This window comes from Ursus maritimus, unplaced genomic scaffold (assembly GCF_017311325.1).
Source record: "Ursus maritimus isolate PB19 unplaced genomic scaffold, ASM1731132v1 scaffold_5, whole genome shotgun sequence".
Taxonomy (NCBI): Eukaryota; Metazoa; Chordata; class Mammalia; order Carnivora; family Ursidae; genus Ursus; species Ursus maritimus.
Window position 1 is genome coordinate 32,882,097 of NW_024426663.1, and position 6,708 is coordinate 32,888,804.

At 41.4% G+C, this 6,708-nt stretch overlaps 1 pseudogene; it reads left to right on the forward strand.

The window, feature by feature from the left end:
- The first annotated feature begins 5,675 nt into the window (after nt 1-5,675).
- LOC103663572 lies at nt 5,676-6,141 on the forward strand (annotated as a pseudogene).
- Nucleotides 6,142-6,708: the final 567 nt, after the last annotated feature.

Here is a 6,708-nt window from a genome sequence, read left to right on the forward strand (position 1 = left end):
CAGTTGAGCGTCTGCCTTGGGCTTGGGTCATGATCCCGGGGTCCTGGGATCGGGTCCAGCATCAGGGTCCCTGCTCAGCGGGGTGGGTCTACTTGTCCTTGTCCCTCTCCCTCTCCCTCTGCCCCTCCGCCCTGCTCATGCTCTGTCCCTTGCTCTCAAATAAATAAATAAATAAATCTTTAAAAAAAAAAAAAAAGAAATCTATCTCCTAATATATAAAAAACAGAGACTAGCAAACTAATGTTCTTGAAAGAGAATGTTTAGGCTAATTAGGAGATTAAATTATTCTTAAGGCCTTAAATGGGTTATCTACATTAAACAAGTGAGATTATCCTAATCTGTTCATTAAAGCAGACCACCAAAGAACTGCTACTTTAGAACTCAGGCCTGTTTATATATAAACATATATATGTACACACACACACACACACACACACACACACACACACACACACACATTAACCATCATGTTCATGGTCTCTGAACAAGGATTTACCATAAAATACCTGTCTGTTTCTTATCAGGGCTTTTCTGGGGATGGAACTTGTCAGGAGTAGCACTGTCAGGTTTAAATTAGTAACCAAATGTCCTATAATAAATGAGAGGAAGAAAATTCATATCCATTACTTTCACGTCCTACTCAAAGTGGGTCTTCCTAAAAAATAAAGCATTGTACATTTTGAAAAATATAAGGTGAGGTAAGAGACAAAATGGTAACACGGAAACGTGCTTGGGCTGCAGGTCAAGAGAGCTGGGCCCCTGTGCTTTATTCACCCCCTCACACACTTATGGAGTCATTCCAGTCTGATGGTCTCAGGGAATCCATTTAATAGCTGTGCAACTTTGGACACATCATTTATAATCTCTCTGAGCCTTTGAGAGGAAAAAACCATACTTAGCACACTGGGTAAGTCATGGGAATTAGATAAAAGGTTTACAAAACAGCGAGCACAGTGTCTGGTATGTAGTGGATGTTCAAGAATATTAATTATCTCTCGCCCTCTCTCCTTTCTGAAAAGCTTTTGTTATACGTTCACAATGAATCTTTTTGCTTAGTCTACACAACACTGCAGCAGAGAAGCAAGCTTTTCTATCTCTGAGTCCACATATGCGGACAGATCTGGAGGCTACTGCCTAATTATTTCTCCACTAGCAGTGAATAGCTGTAAAGTCCATAACTGACAGGCTTTCCGATAGGACCATTAAACACTGACTATGTGTCTAGGTCTGCTGAAAATTTTCCAGGTTAGGATGGGGCCAGCACGGGACACATGACAGAATTGTTCCTAAGCCTTTTACAGCACGGACATCTCAGACAAGGCGTGTACAAACAGATGGGACCAAGTTTCCTCAATAGTTTCCATGCAAAAAGCATAGGACTAACTGCTAGCTCCCTGGTTTAAAAAAAAAAAAAAAAAAAAAGACACCACTAATAAATATAAATAAAGTCTTTAAAACAGGCATTCCAAAATTAAAAGCCAAATGAGAACTAGCCAGTAAGCCAAATTCAAACTCTTTTTAAACAAAGGCCCCCACAGCACTCAAGCAGGGGTAGCTTCTGGCAGGAAATAAACCTAGTCATTGACCAACAGACCAAACCCACAGACACTTTGAACAGTTTAGATGTGTCCCTCTCTGTACCTTCAACAGGATCTAAGTAATGATTTTATTTTACTTCTCTAGGATTTCATCAACTAGTTTTCTGGATTGGACAGGATAGGTTGGCATAAGCAGTGACTCTGTAAGTCAATACCACTGGAGGGTTGGACAAGGAAGTCTTTGGCCAACAGGTATCCACAAAGCCCTGAAGTTCACATTATATAGACTCGTCATAGACACTGAGGCAAGGGACTCCATCTCATTTCATACTCCAGGGCCCCCATCTTTCCTTGCACACTGTGGAGAACAGCCCCTGTGGCTTTCCTTGCCCTTCACAGCCCAAGGGAAAAAGGAAAAGCAAAGAAGTCCAGATTCAGCAGTTTCCTGCTCTCCAGGTTCTCAGAACACCTCAGTGAGAATTTAAGTAAAGAAATGTTCTAATCTCTATTTTAAAGCTAATGGTTAATATGAGTTCAAGCCTTGTGTTTTGGGGAAATTGGAGAACTACCACATTTTGTATAAAGCTGCTATTTTCAAAGGCATGGGCCTTTCAAGTTCCCCCAAAGGTTCTTCAGATCCTAAGATGGTCAGCAAAGTGACAAAGTACATGTTTGCTTCATTCTGGCATAGGTGGCACTTTCGTTTTCTTGGATGTCCACTTTGAGATATGTATGTGCCATTTGTAAGAGGCTGGTCAGAAGGAAGAACAAGGAATGGGGTTGGAAGATTTGGATCTGGCATCTTGGTCCAGCCTGTGGCCCTAAGGCACTTTCAAGTCTCCGAGGAAGACAACTCTCTTCGAACTCCACCTATGCACTCACTCCCAACTCGTCAGGTTTTACCATCCCACACATCATTCACCCTCTTCCTCTTGCATTTCAACTGGCGCCTTAATGAGATGATCAACATGTTCAAGTCCAAGGCCATTTTAGGTTCAACTTCTTCCTCCATCTCGTATCCCCTCACTCCTTCTTGTGATCATCAAGGTCTGCAATCCCATCACCCTTTCTAAGTCACTACAATCTAGCCAACATCCTACCACACCTCCAACTCCTAGATAAAAGCCCCCACTGACATCTTAACAGCCAAATGTCATCTTATGTGACCTCTCTGCTAACTCTTATGACCCCTTATTTCTTGAAATTCTCCCCTCCCCTGCTTTCCAAATGCATCACTTGCTCTATCCTGTTTGAACTACTTTAGTTTTCCAAGCCCTCATCATTGATTAAGTCCAACAAAAAGAAGGATGTGCTGCCTCCAGGAACCACCTGTCATGTCTACTTATGGGGTCATTTACTCTTACCTGTAAAATATCATGATTATTAATGATCTCTATAATCAAAAGGGACAACGGAAAAAGCATATTTGCATTATTTTCAATATTCATACTTAATATTTAAGGCAACTTCTAGACTCAAAATACATTAACTCATTTGTCTTTTACAAGAACACGTTCTTCGTTTAACCCATTTGCCCCTGAGGCATATGGTCCAACAGACAGGATTAACATGAGTGCCTACAGCTGTCCACTCTTGTGCCGGTACTTCTTCCCTACTGCCACATCTAGTACTTAGGAATATAATCCCCAGTTAATATTTTGTTCCTATGTAAGAATATAACGTGCCTTGTTATTGAGGTTTTCATTATAAATGTACAACACAGGGCTTTGTTTCTCAGACCATGCAGCCGCTATGGATGTGATACTGGTGTTTCTCAACCAGCAAAGGAAGAGTCACTTAGTGACTGATACCTAGTATGACAAGCGTAATCCTTTGGAAAATAGTGACGCCTCCACCACACTCAACACACACGCACAAACACACACGCACTGAATTTAAGCCTGTCATCTTTCTCTTGTCAGCCTGAAGCCTTGGGGCTCTGGAAGGTTATACTGAGGAGAAAGGATATTTTAGCACTGTTACAGCAGGAAACAAAAAAGAACTACCTGCTTCTGACATTGAAATTATGATTTTTACATCAGGACAATGGGCTGGAAAAGTTGCCTTTATCAAGAATAGAACTTGAAAAATCCAGACTGTGGTGTCTTCTATGGAAGACAAAGCTGCTTCTTATTAAGGCTAGGGATGGTGCTTGGTACCCTAAAGAGAAAGAACCTATGAGACCAGAAAGCCTAAATTCACCCCCTCTGGGACCAGAGGATTATAAGGTGAGGTGGGTGGTGACATATCTGAGCCCTCATCTCCCTTCTGATTTTTGGTCCTAGCACAGGGAAGGGGTGTCAGATAAGTTACAGGATACTCCAAGAGTGAAAGTAACATTTGACCTATAGTATAGCCAGTTTGAGTTCTGGTATGGTGTGGAAGGGGCCAGAAGTTCCGGTGCACTCCTAAAGAGGATGTAGACAGAAGAGAGTTGAGACACAACGGGGACTGGCTAGAAAAAAGATAACCCAAGGCCGCGATTACAAGAGTGATGTCGTAGGGCATGCACTAGACGGAGGATGTGATAGATCTGGAGAGGTCCAAAAGAGTGTCAGCAAGAGCAGCAAGATGGGGTCTAGGTCAGCTGAGGAGCACAGGTCGGGCTGAACATAGCTCAGAGTGACCACACCACAACCTACATAGCTGCAGATTCCAGACAGATGCCCAAAGATGGACAAGTTCATCCTGAACCGTCATGAAGGCAGGGGATGCCCAATCCCCACTCCCTTCCCCATACATGCAGATAGCATCCCGGAAAGGAACAGAGAAAGCCACATATCTGAGTAATTGAGAATTTTATCTAAATAACCAAGTGTACAAAACCTAAAGGAACTATTTACATATATGTGTATGTATGTATGTGTGTGTATGTGTGTGTGCGCGCGCGTGTGTGTGTGTGTGTGTGTGTGTATGTATATACCATTGCATCAGACTACATATACTGGAATGGATTCATTTTGTACTCTCATCCTGACCAGTGGACAGGGAGGCGGGAGAACAAAGCTTTCTTAGAATTAAGTGAAGAAACTCTATTTCTTCTGCATATTGGGATATAGCTTGAGGAGATCTAAACTCTTCCTAACTAGTATATAGAAAAATTCCATTTTAATTAACATTATTTCCAATATATAACAGCATTATTTCCAAAACCCATAATAGTTCTTTGCTGCACTAACAAATACAGCAGTAAACTTACAAATAGGATTCTTTCACATGCTGATATATGATAATTAGCGTTTGTCTTTCTTCTACCACATCTCACACCCAGAAAGCTAAAAGCTCTCTTCTTTTTGAATTTCTAGCACTCAGGGCAATACCTGACATTCAGTTGCCACTCAAACTTCTATTTTCATTACCAAAAGAAGTAATGAATAAACATTCAATGATGAATAAAAACATGACCATGACCACTTTCTACTTTTCAGTGTTGTGGTTATATTGTACACCACCTAAGTTATTGTCATCTTTCTCAGATACCAGGCTGATATTCTAATAAAGAGATTTCCCAGAAAGGGAAAGGCAGAAACACAGAAAGGCAGCTACAGGAAAGAGAGCAGGGAGATTAGCCACAATGTGAAGATGACAAGATTAAAGACAACAGGGAAATAAGGAAGTCTGACAATCCAAATGACATGAACAGCTTAACAGGGCAGATTCCCAGAAAATCTGTCAGGTGACCAAGAAAGGAGGGGAGAAGAAGGGGCAAAACACCCAAGGCTGAAAAGATGCTCAACACCACTAATAATCAGGGAAATGCAAATCACAACTACAATGAGATATCCCCTCTCACCTGTCAAAATGACTAAAATCAAAAACACAAGAAAGAACAAGTGTGGACAAGGATGTGGGGAAACAAACAAACAAAAAAAGAACCCTCATGCACTGCCGGTGGGAAGGCAAACTGATACAGCCACTGTGGAAGACGGCATGGAGCTTCTTCAAAAAAATTAAAAAGAGAATTATCATATGATCCAGTAACCTCACTATAGGATATTAACACAAAGAATACGAAACACTAACTCAAGAAGATATATACACCCCTGTGTTTATTGCAGCGTTATTTACAATAGCCAAAATATGGAAGTAACCCAAGTGTCCATCCATAGATGAATGGATAACAAAGATATGGTGTATATATACACAACAGAATCTTACTCAACCATAAAAAGGAAGGAAATGGAGCCACAGTATAGGGACTACTTAGTGGTGGGCCTTGCAGATTTGATCTTTTCTCCTTCTGGATCTGAGGTCTCTACCACAACCATGTTAAGCCACACCTTTGGTCAGGCCAAGAAGCATCCAAGCTTGACCGCCCCCCCCCATTCATATTTATTGGAGGAGGAGGTACTGGAGCTGCACTGTATGTCCTGCACCTGGCATTGTCCAATCCCGATGTCAGCTGGGGTAGAAAGAATAACCTAGAACCCTGGAACAAACTAGGTCCCAATGATCAATACAAGTTCTACTCAGTGAATGGGGATTACAGCAAACTAAAGAAAGAATGTCCAAACTTCTAAATGAAATGTTTCACTACAAAGCTGTTTAGAATGAAGGTCTTCCAGAATGAATGAAAACTTACCATTTGCAACAATATGAATGGTTCTAGAGGGTATAATGCTAAGTGAATTAAGTGAGTCACAGAAAGACAAATACCATAAGAAGCAAAACCAATGAACAAAGAAAAAAGACAAAAAGCAGACTCTTGAGTATAGAGAACTGGTGGTTACCATTGGGGAGGTGGGTGGGGGAATGGGTGAAATAGGTGATGGGGATTAAGGACGGCATTTGTTTTTTTTTGTTTTTTGTTTTTTTTTTTAAAGATTTTTTTATTTATTTATTTGACAGAGATAGAGACAGCCAGCGAGAGAGGGAACACAAGCAGGGGGAGTGGGAGAGGAAGAAGCAGGCTCATAGCAGAGGAGCCTGATGTGGGGCTCGATCCCGTAACGCCGGGATCACGCCCTGAGCCGAAGGCAGGCGCTTAACCGCTGTGCCACCCAGGCGCCCCAAGGACGGCATTTGTGATGAGCACTGAGTAATGTATAGAACCATCAAATCACTATATTGTACACCTGAAACTAATATAACACTATATATTAATTATACCAGGATTAAATAAATAAAGTAGGGCTTCTCATCCTATAAGAAAACAAAAAAATAAAAAAAC